We start from the raw sequence: 16,765 nt of genomic DNA on the forward strand, positions 1-16,765 counted from the left end.
CAGCCCTATTTGGACAGGACTAGTTTTCCATGAGGAGATAAATCATCTACTGTTTTTTCTTTTTCTTTTTTCATATTTCCTTTTCACTTACTCCTCTGAGAAATCTAATCCTGTCCAGAAAGTGTCACGTATGCTCTCCGTCTGCCCGTCTTTAACAGTCCAGTCATCTCATACGAAACTACTTTCCCAGCATCCTTTCTGTCCCTCACTGTTACTCTGGTAAAAAGGAAAGAAACACTGTTATTCTATATTCGTCTGCTCATCATTACTCTGACTGCTCCATTACTTACCTGTTTAACCCTTTAGAACCTAAAGAAAACATAAGATGTTAGCAAAAATGTTCTTTTGCAAGTTCAATGAGTAATTTTTTCTCAAAACAAAACAAATGGCTTTCAATAAATGAGTTATTGACAATTACTGTGTGTGGTGAGTTTGTAAATATAACATTTTTAATATAATACATGTATACAAGTGGGGTTTTTTTTCATACACACACACACATAAATTGGCCCCCCTAAATTTGGAATCATATCGTTCCAAACTATTTTCTGAAACTGGGTGTAATGTGCAGTTTTTCCTGTGGTGGTAGTGATGAAAAGAGTAATTTATTGTGCTATAGCCTTTTAAACTCCGCGAAGAGGAATTACTCTGACCAATGAAGAGAAGCGAAACCACATAAAGAGGCTGCGGCACGGGAGTAGTAGTGATGGCCGTTCATGAATGATTCGTCACCCTGTCTGCGTTTCGTTCAGACTTTTAAAACACAGAATATTAAGCAAATGCACTTGATTATAGCCTACATTAATAAGCTCTCTTAGACAAGTTGTGTTGTGTGTAACTTTACTTATGCGCAGCAGTGATAGATCAGATAATTTTACTGACTTGATTTGATGACTGAATTTCGTTAAGCAAAACGAAATGGCTAATCTTTAAGTCATTTCGTTCATTTGAGCGGAGTTAAAATGCAATTTTTCAATAGCTAATTTCTCAGAACATGTCCTCATACATAATCTTTAATCATGTTACGAATTATGAAGTCATTGTAATGCAGCCAAAGATAAATTATGACTAACTGTTCATGAGTGACCCACCAATATCACAGAGACAGTGTTTCACATCTTCAGCATACCAAGGAGATACCGGAGAAAAGATACAGGTAAAATTAAATATTTAGTCATGTTCACGTATTGTGAGAAATAATATGAATCTATCCAATTGTACTTATGCTGTCACGGAGTCACTCACACCATCCACTCAGACATCAGCACCAGATCCGCCCACTCGTTCATCATCACCGGAATTCTAATCACCTGCACCTGTTCACCCTCATCAGCCTCACCATATCAAGCCTGCACTCCCTTCACTGTCTGGTCTCACGTTACATAGACTCGTCCTGCTCTCACCATAGATTACCAGCATTCCCGTACCTGATCTTCATCTATGTCTGTGTCTGCGGATCCTCATTACCTCCCTGTGTCTTTGTTCCCGGATCTACATCATCATCAACCTCACGTCCTTCATCTTCATTTTGCGTTACAGTCTGCTAAGTCCTACGTGTCTTCTAGTAATACCATCCTTCACCTGTTGTGTTCTGTTTTGCTCCTGCTCTGTCAATAAACTCTGTTTATTTTACATCCACCGTCTGTTCCCTTCTGTGTCGTGACAGAAGACCAGACCCACCATGCAGAGCACCGCGAGCACGAGCACGGATCCGTTTGCCGAACTGGTTCAAGCAGTTCAGCAATCACTGTCACCACCTTCTTCTGCTGCTGCCTCTGCCAGTCCCATGGCCCATCCAAAGACGTTCACCGGCGAGGCTGAGCATTGCAGCAGATTTCTCCTTCAATGCTCACTGTACTATGAAATGCAGCCACATCTCTACCCCACGGATCGCGCAAGGGTGTATACTGTAACCTTTCGTACATTGGCAGCCTCTAGTGGATGGAACGAAACCGCTCTTCTCACCGCCTTTCGACATGGCTTGAATGCTGACATTCGCCAACTGATGGTCATTTATGATGATGCCATAGGGATCGAGAATTTCATCCAAAAAACCATCCGGGTGTCACAACGACTGTCAGCCTGCTCACCGCACCAATCCACGCTGCATCCTCCGCCCGCTGCAACATCTGTCGCTCTTCCAGCACCTGAGCCGATGCAGCTCAACTCCAAGCATCTCACTCTTGCGGAGCGTCAGCGGAGGATTAACAACCATCTCTGTCTATACTTTGGGGGAGAAGGACACGTTCTACAGAACTGTCCCATCCGATCACCACGCCTAGTGGTGAGTACAGTCCATCTTCCACCTAAAATTGCTCCTCTAACCCGTACTACCGTATATGTTCTGATCCGTCAAACCTCTGTTTCAGCATAAGCCCTCATCGACTCCAGCTCAGCAGGGAACTTTATATCTCTCAACCTCCTCCATAGGCTCAACGTAGAGATTCTACGTAGAGAAAACCTAGAGATTAATTCCATTCTGGGGAAACCGCTGAGCCGTGGTCGCATCTGTCACTTCTCCCTCACTCTGACGCTCCGCATAGGATGTCTGCATACAGAGGAAATCTCGTTTATGGTGCTGGAAGGATCCACCGCTGACATCATCCTGGGATGCCCGTGGATGCAACAACATGAGCCACGTGTGGACTGGAATTCAGGGGAGATCCTCCAGTGGGGAGAATCCTGCTTCCAACATTGTCTGTCTGCAGTCGTCAAGAGCTGTTCTGTTCCTCTTCAACCTAGTTCCAATCCGAACCCTGTCATCTCACAATGTTCAACCTCCATCGAAAGCCCAGAGACAGAACGCAAAGTGGAGATCCTCCCTGAATACCGGGCATTCCAGGATGTGTTCAGCAAGCGATTGGTAACTCAACTACCACCACATCGGCCATGGGACTGCGACATCGACCTTTCCCAATGGCCAACAGCCATATCACCCTCTAGCCCAAGACTGGTTGCCCACTGAAGCTAAGCAGGGTTGAGCCTGGTCAGTACCTGGATGGGAGACCTCCTGAGAAAACTAGGTTGCTGCTGGAAGAGGTGTTAGTGAGGCCAGCAGGGGGCGCTCACCCTGTGGTCTGTGTGGGTCCTAACGCCCCAGTAGAGTGATGGTATAGTATACTGTCAAAGAGCACCGTCCTTCGGATGAGACATTAAACTGAGGTCCTGACTCTCTGTGTTCATTAAAAATCCCATGGCACTTCTCGTAAATGAGTAGGGGTGTATCCCCGGTGTCCTGGCCACATTCCCTCCAATGGCTCTTGCCAATCATGGCCTCCTAATAATCCCCATCCATTGAATTGGCTCTATCACTCTCTGTTGTGAGCGCACTGGCGCCATTGTACTATGGCTGTCGTTGCATCATCCAAGTGGATGCTGCACACTGGTGGTGGTTGAGGAGAGACCCGACATGATTGTAAAGCGCTTTAGGTGTACAGTAGTACATATGAAAAGCGCTATATAAATGCCTCATTCATTCATTCAAGGGAAGGGTGTACCCGCTGTCCATCCCGGAGCAGAAGGCCGTGGAGGAGTACATCAGAGAGGCTCTCCAACAGGAGTTCATTCATCCTTCGACATCCCCTGCCGCTTCCAGTTTTTTCTTCGTGGGCAAGAAGGACGGAGGCTTGCGGCCTGGTATCGATTGCCGGATCCTGAATTCACAAACCATCAAGTTTAGTTATCCCCTTCCTCTGGTCCCAGCAGCATTGGAACAGCTGCGTGGGGTTCGCATTTTCTCAAAGCTTGATCTTCAAAGTGCCTGTAACTTGATCCGCATCCACAAGGGAGACGAGTGGAAGACCACCTTCGTGACCCCCTCATGGCACTATGAATATCAGGTTTTGCCATATGGGCTGTCCAACTCACCTGCCGTCTTCCAGAACTACATGAACAAGGTATTTAGAGACTTCCTCAACCAGTTCGTCATCGTCTACTAAATCATCGTCTGATTTACTCCAAAACCCTGTCGGAACATCATCAACATGTGAAACAAGTTCTCCAGCGCCTTCAGGATCACCCACTTTACCTCAAGCTAGAGAAATGCGAGTTCCACACTTCCTCTGTCCACTTCCTGGGGTATATCATTGACCAACATGGTTTCCAAATGGACCAGAGGAAGGTAGAATCCATCCAGAACTGGCCACAACCCACCACCATTAAAGAGTTGCAGAGATTCCTGGGATTCGCCAATTTTTACCATTGTTTCATCAAGAATTACAGCTTAATCAGTTCACCTCTCACCTCTCTCCTGAAAAACCAGCCCAAGTCTCTGTCCTGGACACCTCTTGCCCTCCTTTCCTTCGAAGACCTTAAGACAGCATTTGTCTCTGCTCCAGTCCTCTGCCATCCTAACCCTGAGCTGCCATTTGTCGTCGAGGTCGATGCATTCACCACTCGGAGCAGTGCTGTCGTAGCGGCAGGGTGATCCCCTATGCCTCCATCCATGTACCTTCTACTCTAAGAAGCTGTCCCCGGCGGAGCAGAATTACGACATTGGGAATCGTGAGCTCCTCACCATAAAGCTCGCTCTAGAGGAATGGAGACACTGGCTGGAGGGAGCAACTCACTAATTTGAAGTCATTACTGACCACAGAAATCTTGAGTATTTAAGAGAAGCTAAACTACTCAACCCTCGTCAAGCCAGATGGGCTCTATTCTTCACGAGATTCGACTTTGTATCACCTACCGACCTGGAAGCAAGAACTGTAAGGCAGACACACTCTCTCGTCTTCATCATCCGGATCCTGAGCCCGCAACACCTGAACCCATTCTCCCTCCAGCCATGATTGTCAGCCCCATCCAATGGGCACTCGATGACCAAATCCATCAACTCACCTGCCGTCTTCCAGAACTACATGAACAAGGTATTTAGAGACTTCCTCAACCAGTTCGTCATCGTCTACTAAATCATCTTCTGATTTACTCCAAAACCCTGTCGGAACATCATCAACATGTGAAACAAGTTCTCCAGCGCCTTCAGGATCACCCACTTTACCTCAAGCTAGAGAAATGCGAGTTCCACACTTCCTCTGTCCACTTCCTGGGGTATATCATTGACCAACATGGTTTCCAAATGGACCAGAGGAAGGTAGAATCCATCCAGAACTGGCCACAACCCACCACCATTAAAGAGTTGCAGAGATTCCTGGGATTCGCCAATTTTTACCATTGTTTCATCAAGAATTACAGCTTAATCAGTTCACCTCTCACCTCTCTCCTGAAAAACCAGCCCAAGTCTCTGTCCTGGACACCTCTTGCCCTCCTTTCCTTCGAAGACCTTAAGACAGCATTTGTCTCCGCTCCAGTCCTCTGCCATCCTAACCCTGAGCTGCCATTTGTCGTCGAGGTCGATGCATTCACCACTCGGAGCAGTGCTGTCGTAGCGTCGTAGTGTCGTAGTGGTGAAATCAAGATGGCGCCGATGTCAATGGCATGCCGTCTGCCCGTGTATAGTCTGTTTTTTATCACTGTTTTCGTTCTACTTATGACTTTGTTTATACATGACTCTAGCACTGCACTGGTGTATGATCGTTCTACACTTTTAAATATCCGAAATATATTTGAGAAACATTCCAAAGAAGCTCAGCAGGAAATCCAGTCCTATGTTAAAAAACCGCCGCTAAGGATTCCTACGTGGTTGCAGCATGATCCCTGGTCCCCTTTGCCGAAAAAAAGACGCCGTCGCCGTGGAAAGCGAGGAGGAAGATTGATCAGACTAAAAGCATACCTGATCTCCTTCCCGGGAGGGCCGCGACTTGCGGATGTGCCACTGTGGGGCTGGAGCGGCAGTCGGGTGCTGTGGTGGCGTGTGGAGAGCGCGGTGTCTCGATGGATTCGGCCTGTTGTGCCGGAGGGGCCTGTGGCGAATCATCTTCGGCGTGCACGATATTTCCACTGGAATGGAATTGACGCGCAGAATCTTCGCCCGGTCCCATTTGGACGCGGACAGCCGTTGGAGATTATGGACGTTGAGAGATCAGCTATAAGGTTGGCTTTGATGAATGTACGCTCTCTGAAAAACAAGTCTTTTATCCTAAACGAGTTTATTAGAACTCGGGATCTAGATTTTGCTTTTATTACGGAAACTTGGATGAACACTGACAATACATACGTTTTGGGAGAAGCCGTACCAAATAACTTCTCAGTTTTTAATTCTCCTCGACAAATAGGAAGGGGTGGAGGACTGGCTTCTATTTTTAAGAACAAATTTATTTGTACCGTACTTCAATTTGAGCAGTTTTCAAGCTTCGAACTTCAAGCTTTTGAAATTCAATCAACGACACCTGTCCTTTGTGCGGTTATTTACCGACCACCGAGAGCAAATAAGGACTGTATTTCAGAACTGGCTGCTTTCTTATCTGACATTGTTTTAAAATACGATCATATTCTAGTAATGGGGGATTTGAATATTCATGTATGTTGTCCATCAAACCCTTTAGCAAAAGATTTCATAAATCTTATTGATTCCTTTGGGTTCCAACAAATGGTGAATGGCCCTACACACAATCATGGCCACACTTTGGACTTGATATTATCATTTGGCTTAGTTGTCAATGACATTATCATTGAGGATTTTGTGTTATCTGACCATAATCCGATTTTATGTACACTGTAAAGAGGTTGCTGTAAATTTTACAGTAAGTTACTGGCAGCTGGATGCCAGTAAGTTACTGTAAAATGTTTTACAGTATCATTACTGTATTTTCACTTACAGTATACTGTATCATTTACTGTACTTGCATTTACAGTATTATTACCGTATTTTCATTTACAGTATTAGTATTGAGTTTTTTTTTTCTTGTTTTTTTTTAAATTTTCATCATTTAAATTTTCTTTTTTTAATTTATGTTTACCCCACCCCCCAAAAAATCACAATAACTCACAAACATTTGTCCTTATAATATTCTTTTTAATCGTTGAACATTTTGTTTTAGAAGTACAAATTACAAATCTTGACCTTTAGGAGCCACTAGCTGAAGAAAAAAAAAAGGCAACATCTCCAAAGTCCATAGAATTAATCTCCTGGTGACCATTTGTATCTGTAGCATGGCAAAAACGTACACACACTGAAAAGCAAAACAGGCCTTAAAACAATAAAATACAGTCAAAGTCAGTGTTGTGTTGTTACATTTCAGTAATTTTGTCAGTCAAAGTTGACAAGCTCTCTGATGAGAAACACTGAGGGTTTCAGGCTGATGCAACCTGCAAACACAAGCAGCGAAAAATATATAATTTTTTCAGACCGGTGTTGGCAGAATTTTCCCTAACCCTCAAACTTGATGCTGCATGTACTTTGGCGTTAATAAAAGCACTACATCTGATTCTGAATCCACCTACAGTAGTGGTGGGGGAAAAATCGATTCTGTTCAGTGTCGCGATATTTTGCGCACGCAATTATATTGATACAGTAGCGCAAAGTATTCCAATAAAGGTTATAAGGCTGTGACGGTGGCAGTTTTTTTTACCACTGCAGTGGTTGGGGGTTATTATGAAAATTGAAATAAAAAAATGTAGTTTATTCGAGCAAAAAAGTCTTTATTTGAGCAATTCCGTCAAAGAAGCAACACAAAGCCTGTAAAGCATTCAAATACATATCAGTAAATATTAGAAACTTACATAATAGAAAAGATAAATCTATAAAAAAAAAAAACTTTCGTTTAATACTTCCACACAAAGACACGTGATTCCACATGAAGCCATACCGCTCTGTGCTTTGAGAGGGATGACACGAGGAGGAAAGAGACCATCGATCTATTTTCTGATATCTTCATGTTTTCTACTTGTTGTAAAAGGTATGAAAAGTGAATTTAATCTTCCACAAGGGCAAGACATTTAAGCTATGTTTGAAATTGCGCTGCCAGAGAGAGCGAAACTAAAAATCAAATAAACTTGACGCGCCGTACATGTCTAATAACAAGCAAAAACTGTGTTGAAATGAATCTGACGTGCAAGTAAAAATGTAGGCTATCTGTCCTACAACGTTTTTCTACTTTACCACAGTAAAGAATGTGAATGTAATAGGCCTAAATAAAAGCAAACCAAGGAAGAAACGTTTATAATCCCCTTCGAAAATCGAGACGTAAGTGAAGATTTTGGGAAAAAAACAAGGTATTACATGCAGGGATGAGTCACAATTTTTGGATATTCGATTAGTTTATTTAATTATAGAATTATAGTATATCGAATAGGTTGTGTAATTATTCTCTAAAATAAAATCTCCATGTTTTTGGTGCTAATGCGGTGGTGACGCGTTCATATAATTACGTTCTGTAATAAGGTCCTGTGTCCTGAATGTTCAAGGACAAAGTTTTTGCACTAGCCTCCAGTAAATGTGTAGAAGATGTTCACAGATTTAATGTGACATTTGAAGTGAGTTGAGCAGTCTTATTTTTTGTAATGTCTTTGAATAATATGGGGGACATGAATCGCAATATATCGCAGAATCGAATCGCAATACTTGCAGTATCGCAATGTTAGGAAGCGCAATAATATTGAATTGTGGCCCAAATATCGCAATACTATTGAATCATCAAATCTTTGCCAATTTCCACCCCTAACCTACAGGGATGGTTACCCCATAATACATTACATTAAAATCATTAAAGCTTCATTCTTTTTCAATACATTCCTGTAGCTTAGATTTCCAGGGAATGGATAATTTAAATTAAACTTAATACAATGTAAGTTGCTTTGGATAAAAGTGACTTCCAAATGCATGCATGTAAATGTAATGTAATGTAAAAAAAAAAAAATATATATATATATATATATATATATATATATTGGTTTACCTGATTCTGCATTCGACAAAATAGACAGCTAATGCTGAAGAGTCGTCTGTTAGCAGTTGTAACTGGATGATGATTCTGCCCTTCATTGTCAGCATCCATGTTTTTGCTTTGAGAACAGACTCTCCTGAAACAGACAAAGTCACAGCAGCATTTTAGTGTTATAGTTTACAGAAAAAAAATAAAATACAATAACAGAACTTATTACTAACAACAATAACATGTGGGGTGAAGATGAGGTAAGATATAATGTTGTATGGTGTTTATAGTTTTTAATCAATTAAACAACATTAAAAATATTAGTTAGCAAAACTTTGCTATATTGATAATGGTATATTGCTAACCCTTTCCTCCTCCTTCTCCTCTTCCTTCTCCAACGTCAACCCGTTCTGTGTATTAGTGGAGAGCGTCAGCAGTGATGTACAGTCCGGAGGGAATGGCCGCTGCAAATTCAAAATAAAGAACAGAAAAGAACATGTTTGCCTGCTTAACTAATGCATACTTCAGCTAATTTAGTTGATGTCATCTTACTCACCTGTAGATGTTATCACCATTACGAAGGCAATCACAAAAAAGACTCCAAAATACACCTCCGACATTTCAGACGACATAATTCAGACCACAAACTTGAAAATAAAACAAAATATGAAATTAACAATGGTGTTGGATAAAGGGTTAGTTTACTCAAAATTGTAAATTCTGTCACCATTTACTCACCCTCAACTTGTTCATAACTTCCATTAAATTATTTAATGTGCTGTATACAAAAGAAGATATTTTAAAGAACATGAGCAACCAAACAGTTACTGGTCCCCATTGACATCCAAAGTATTTTTTCTATTATAGAAGTCCATGCGGACCAGCCACTATTTACCAACATTATTCAAAAAAATCTTATTTTAAGTTCAGACGAAAGAACTTCATGCAGGTTTAGAACACATTGTGGGCGAGTAAATGATGACATACATAATTTTCTGTTTAAGGTGTACTACGTTATCCCTTTAACTTAGTTTTACTCAGTATTTACGTTGTACATCTGCCAAAAAGTTGTGAAAGAGGAGACAGAACATACCAAAGTTATTATGCTTCTCTGTTTAATAAGTTTACTTCGGCTAATTTAGGTGAAGTTGACCATAACGTTACATACCAGTTGATGTTATCACAATGAAAAGGCTCCAACACACTCCATCGTTGCAGATGGCATTATCCAGATCACAAACCTGAAAATAAATCATATAGGCCTACGTGAAAATATTGTTTAAAACCCGCACTTTAACAAGGGTTTCGTCTATCTCACTTTACCTCAGTATTTCACGTTGAGTTCGCTGTTAGCTCGGTTAACGTTACCGACGACTCCGCCCGCCTGATGAGCTAACTTGCGTTAAAGAGGCAGAGGAACACACAACCATTATTTTTTATAGTTTTAACTAAAGAATATTTCGGCTAATATAGGTGAACTTAACTTACTCACCAGTTAATATTATCACCGTGACAGCGACCCGGCCGACAGTCAGGAAAAAAGACAGTAATAAAGGCACCAAAAAACCATTCTGACGACAGTCAGGAAAAAAAGGCACTAAAACCATTCAGACGAAAACAAAACGATACATCATGTTAGTTTGCTGTTAACATAAGTAAAAACATTTGAAAATGTTTGTTTTACATAAAATAGAAATTATATAGGCTACTAACCTTTTTGGTGAGATACATGATCTTTTGTCTGTGCATTAACTGCCACTTCACTCCTCAAAAAAACACTTGAAAAGAAATCCCTCTTGCCATTGGTCAGTTTTTCGCGGGCAAGTTCACTACTGTAAATTGATTTACAGTAGTGAAGAATTACAGTAGTGACCCTATATTTTCCCATAATCCTTTGCTGTTTACAGTAACATACTGTATACATATTTTACAGTATCTTACTGTACATATTACAGTAAAATACTGTTCAAATTACAGAAATCCATTACAGTGTACTGTTTCTCTTCCTTGTCAGCCGAGAAAATTTTGTGCAGCTAAAAGATTGTATCGTCCTCTAATACCTAATTCACATGTTGATTTTAATGTGTCTTTTGTGGAGAAGCTGCAGTATAGGAAAGTGGACCTATTATCTCCACATCTTGGTGTAGAAGAAACTATTAATAGTTTTAATATTATATGCACAGAAACACTAGACTGTATTGCACCTTTGAGACAGGTGAGCAAAAAAAAAAAGTCTCCCCCTTGGTATAATGAACATGTTAAATCGGTGCGAAGAGAGTGTAGAAGATGTGAACGTAAATGGAAGAAAGACAAACTACAAATTTCGTATGAAATGTTAAGAGACTCCTTAGTTAAATTCCAACAGGCTGTGAAAACTGTTAGGTTCAGATTTTTCTCAGACATAATTGAGAAGAATCGTCAAAACCCAAGAGTCCTTTTTTCTACAATTGATGTATTTCTAAACCCTAGATTAGAGGTCCCTGGAGTTATACCTATGGATTTATGTGAGAATCTTTTGGAGTTCTTTGTCGGACGTATATCGGACATCCGAGGGAATATACAACAGTGTTCATATGAGCCTATGGATATACCTGTAACTCATGCTGTGTTGTCTGATTTTGAGCCTATTTCCTTATCCACACTTTTAGATATTGTTTGTAAATTAAAGCCGACAGTCTCTCCACAAGATATTGTTCCTACATTACTATTTAAGAAAGTTTTTGAACTGATTGGTCCATTTATATTATCAATAATTAATAAGAGTCTATTGTCTGGAATTGTTCCAACTTATTGTAAACATGCTATAGTGCATCCGTTGCTGAAAAATGCAAACTTAGATAAGAGTGTACTGTGCAATTATAGACCAATCTCAAAGCTTCCTTATCTAGCTAAGATCCTGGAGAAAACAGTCTTTATCCAACTTGAGTCTTTCCTTACTGACAATACTATCGGTGAAGTTTTTCAGTCGGGGTTCAAAAAACAACATAGTACAGAATCTGCATTATTAAAAGTATTTAATGACGTTTTTATGGCCACAGACAATGGGGATGTAACCTTACTTCTACTATTAGATCTTACAGCAGCGTTTGACACAATTGACCACAATATTTTAATTTCACGCTTAGAAAACTATGTAGGTATCCGAGGTATTGTCTTAAATTGGATTAAGTCCTACTTCCAAAATAGAAGTTTTTCAGTGCAAATGGGAGAATGTACATCAAGCTCAGCGCCTTTATCATGCGGTATTCCACAAGGATCTATTTTAGCACCAGTCTTCTTTTCTCTTTATATGCTTCCTTTAGGTCAGATCATGAGTAAATATGACGTCTCTTTTCACTGCTACGCAGATGATACTCAGTTGTATCTACCCTTAAAACCAACTGTCCCTGCTGCTGTTGAAAGGCTGGCAGAGTGTCTTGGGGAGATAAAAAGGTGGATGTCTGCAAATTTTTTGTGTCTAAATGAATCAAAAACTGAAATGATTTTATTTGGTCCCTCAGAGTCCACGGACACATCTAATATTAAATTAGGCACACTATCCCCTTATCTGAGGCATCAAGTAAAAAACTTGGGTATAATCTGCGATAGTGCACTGAAATTTGATAAACAGATAAATCAAGTAGTCAAAATGAGTTTTTTCCAGTTAAGATTAATCACTAAAATTAAGTCCTTTGTAACACGGAAGGACCTGGAAAAGATAGTTCAAGCATTTATTTTCTCAAGATTGGACTATGGTAATGCATTGTATTATGGTATTCAACACAAAAGTTTAAACAGACTGCAACTAGTCCAAAATGCGGCCGCAAGGTTATTAACAGGCACTCGGAAAAATGAGCATATTACCCCTGCATTAAGAGAACTACATTGGTTGCCGGTTTTCTATAGGATTCATTTTAAGATACTTTTATTTGTTTTTAAGGCCCTACATGGTAGTGCTCCGACATATATAGCTGATTTAATCCAGGTGAATAAACCAAAGAGAGCACTGCGCTCCGAGTCATTAAACCTCTTGGTAGTCCCGCGGACGTATAGGAAAATGAGAGGAGATCGCTCTTTTGCAGCCGCTGCTCCCAAGCTGTGGAATAGTTTACCTCCTTATATCAGAGAATGTTCCTCTCTTACAGAGTTCAAACGACATCTGAAAGCTTACTTTTTCACTTTGGCATTTGATCATTCATGAGTGCTGTGCTAGTGGTGTAATAGGTAATTATATCAGTGCCGCTTAGATTATGAGGTTGTCTATGGCAATATTTAGAATTTAAATGTGTTTTTATGATTGTTATCTTACTCTTTGTACAGCACTGTGGTCAACTTCTGTTGTATTATTGTGTGCTTTATAAATAAATTGAACATTGAACATTGAACACATCAAGCCACTTTGACCGAACCTGCTCCGCCGGGAGGCCCTGAGGGACGTATCTTTGTACCATCGACCTATCGTCTGTCCCTCATGGACTCAGAGCCAGCAAACCCTCTCGCTCCTCAGCCAATGCTACTGGTGGCCCTCTATGGCCCAGGATATCTCCCGATACGTCAGAGGATGCTCAGTCTGTTCCATCCGCAACACTCCCCGTCGACTCCCAGAAGGTAAACTCACACCATTACTTATACCCAACCGTCCCTGGTCCCATCTGGGCATCGATTTTATGACCGACCTTCCATCTTCAAACTCCCATACCTGCATCTTCGGCATAGTCGACCGGTTCTCCAAATACTGTAAGCTCATCCCCCTAAAAGGACTTCCTACCACCTTTGAAGCCGCAGAAATATTATTTCAACACATCTTTCGTCACTTTGGTCTCCCAGAAGATATTGTCTCCGACAGAGGCCCTCAGTTTATCTCCCGTGTCTGGCAAGCCTTCTTCAAACTTCTCGGTATCACCATCAGTCTCTCATCCAGTTATCATCCCCAAACCAACGACCAGACAGAGCGGAGGATCCAAGAAATCGGTAGGTACCTGAGGTCATACTTTATTGGCACTGATCCTCAACAAAGTCGTCTCCATACCGGCGTGATGTCTCCGTCTTCCAACCAGATGGAACTGGATAATATTCTGAATGTTCTGATCCAATCTGACTTCTGACCTGTAATGCTGCCTGAATCATAATCATACACCGTTCGCTCGTTGGCCAGAGGAGAACTGGCCCCCGCCTGACCCAGCATGAAATGCTTGAATGTAGACAGGTAGAATGTAGTCCATATTTGTGTAGCCTATTACTGTCTGAACAGGGTAGGTTTTAGTTAAAAAACTAAGCATAGCATTAAAACAATGTAAATCAATGTTCACGCATCTTCCCTGCTGCCGTAGCAGTTTCAAATTATATAAAACTAGTATGTTTGCATAGCGTTCTTCTTAAAATCTTTACACATTTTGACCTATGTGATGTCTGATTTTATGTTTATATTTGTCAAATCAGTTTTTTACGCATTTTGTTTACTATATGGTACACTTGAATGATCAGTAATGAGTAGTGTAGCTATCAGTGTACAACAAGTTTTGGTAATAACATAAAACATCCATCAGTGTGTCTAGATGGACCCCGCTTTTGTACTTTTACTCAAGTAAAATTAAAAAGGAATACTTCATATTTTTACTGGAGTAATATACTTATATTATAAATATACTTAAGTACTCAAATACTTAATTTGTGTACTTTGTCCACCACTGATATATATAAATGCATAATGGTGATTAGTGTTCCCTTTAGTTGTGCACTTGGCAATTGACACAGAAAAAAACAATAAGTAAAATTGACTTAATTCTATATGAAATTTACTTGACAAATCTTTGTGCAAAAATTTGCAAGAGAAAAATTAAGTAAACTCTCAACTAAGTAAAAAAAAAAAAAAAGTAACTTTAAATTGGCCAGTAAAAGGTTGTTGAGTAATTTGTACTTAGTTGAAGTTTCCTTTGCAATACTTTCAGTGCACCTTCATTATGGGCTTTGACCTTTTTGCCAACTCTCATGGGAAAAATAATCTGGAATCCCATCTGAGATTCCATAAGAGGAAAATTAAATCAAAGAGATTCTGATCCTGGAAACTGCGCAGAGCACTCACTGTATCATCATACAATAGCTTCACATTAATACATTTCTTTCTTGCTAACACTTTATTGGTCAATATGTTAGAATTGGCATGAAACAGAAGTTATAGTATTCTTTTCTTCCCTATTGTGACGTATATCTGAGTCAAACGGCTTCTCGAACCAGAAATAATGTAGGGCAGGGGTCATGGGACTTGATTTTGATGACTGTGGTTTGCTATTGCTGCAATGCAAAAGCACCTTTAGATAACCAGAGGCCCCTGGGCTACATCATTACAGTAAGGCAAGTTTATTTATATAGCACATTTCATACACAATGGTAATTCTAAGTGCTTTACACAGAAATGAAGTAAAATAATCACAACATAAAAGGAATTAAGTAGGCCGACCTACCCCGAATAAAAATGCTACTAGGCCATTATTCAATGCATAGACTTTTCAATTTGTGCTCATGCATGAACAAATTCAAATGACATAACTTTAGAAACTTTTTTTTCTTGTTTTTATAGCTTTGTTGTTGTTTTTTACTAAAGCCATTTTTGAGAATTTGAGTGTCAAAATATCCTGATATACTGTATGTATGAGCATTCAACTGGATCCATCAACTGTAACCAAAGTGTCAATGACTAAAGAATTATCAAAGATGGTGACGTAAATGAAACTGTAAGGTCTTATCACATTTGAAACGACAAAAAAGATGCGGAAGTTCATCCGTCAAATTAACCGACTGCAGCTTTGATACCTGAATAAAAGCGGAGCATTTTGAGTCATGTGCAGACCACAAGTCTGACAGGTGGAAGACAGGAACTTGATCTAAAACATTTAGGCCCTGTTTACACCTGGTATTAAGATGCATTTGGTTGATCGGATAACAAGTGTACAACACTAAACACAGGTGTAAACGGGGTCTACAATGTTTTGAGCTTCCAGAGGTAGACGAAAACATATTAGACCAGATTGCTTTTGTAGTGTAAACGCTCATGTGTTCGAACAGCCGTGAAAGACCATCTACTCTCCGTCTACTGACCTAATGCGTGAACATTATGGGAAGAACGCTAGCCAGATGGGATTTGAACTTTTGTCGGCTGAAGACCCAAGTTTGGTTTGAAGATGAAAAACGTGCCAAGCACAATATTCTCTCACCATTCCTGATTTCTAACACACACTCACAGCGTTCGGCTGGTCTTGCGGCTGTCAGAGCAGAAACAAAAGCAGCTGTCCTTTTTGTTTTCTTCCGTCGTCTCTGGGCACGTTCATATGTAAATTATGCAAACTTTTTTGTCCATTAGATCGAAAGACCTGAAAAAAAACATTTAACCCTCCCATAGACCCTATACAAAAATATTTTTTTATTCACATTAACCTATATTAATAAATTCAGTTTGCTGTTAGTCCATGATACTTAATACATTAACTAGTGATGAACTATTAACGGTAACACTTTATTTTAGTGTTTTAGTGTCATTATTACATGCAGTTATACTATAGTAATAACTATAAATTATGCATAATTACATGCAACTAACCCTAAAACAAACCAAAACCTAATCCTAAGCCTATAGTAAGTACATGTAATTACTTAATATTACTCAGTACTTACAGTTTTTCTCAATTAATTTGACACATTTCTCAAAATTAATGTAGTGCTCTCAAAACAATTAACACAGCAAACTAAACACACTTTTATGTTGGCAAAACATTTCAGTATTCAATGCATAATAAAGAACTGCACTTTATTCTAGTAATGCATTTAAAAACATAAATAGTAACATCAAAACTACAAGTGTGTAGTACTCTGTTGATTTGATCAATTCTGTTGTAGATAATAATACATGTTTTTCGTGTTCTTTAATCATGTTCTTCAAAGTTCTTTAATGACGAGTTTAGTTGTATAATGATGAGTCCCCCCCCCCCAAAAAAATAAATAAATAAATAAATAAATATACTGCA

The 16,765-nt window shown here is 39.9% G+C and overlaps 1 long non-coding RNA gene across 1 annotated transcript; it reads right to left on the reverse strand.

The window, feature by feature from the left end:
• Positions 1–8,786: 8,786 nt before the first annotated feature.
• On the reverse strand, positions 8,787–10,744 carry LOC311067771. Its single transcript, XR_014603285.1, has 7 exons — positions 10,261–10,744; positions 10,092–10,164; positions 9,937–10,009; positions 9,779–9,825; positions 9,325–9,415; positions 9,134–9,232; positions 8,787–8,916 (listed from the first exon to the last, which is right to left on the reverse strand). It is a non-coding gene; the product is annotated as an uncharacterized lncRNA (long non-coding RNA).
• Between the last annotated feature and the right edge of the window lie 6,021 nt (positions 10,745–16,765).

This window comes from Abramis brama (assembly GCF_963993115.1).
Source record: "Abramis brama genome assembly, chromosome: 17".
Classification (NCBI taxonomy): domain Eukaryota; kingdom Metazoa; phylum Chordata; class Actinopteri; order Cypriniformes; family Leuciscidae; genus Abramis; species Abramis brama.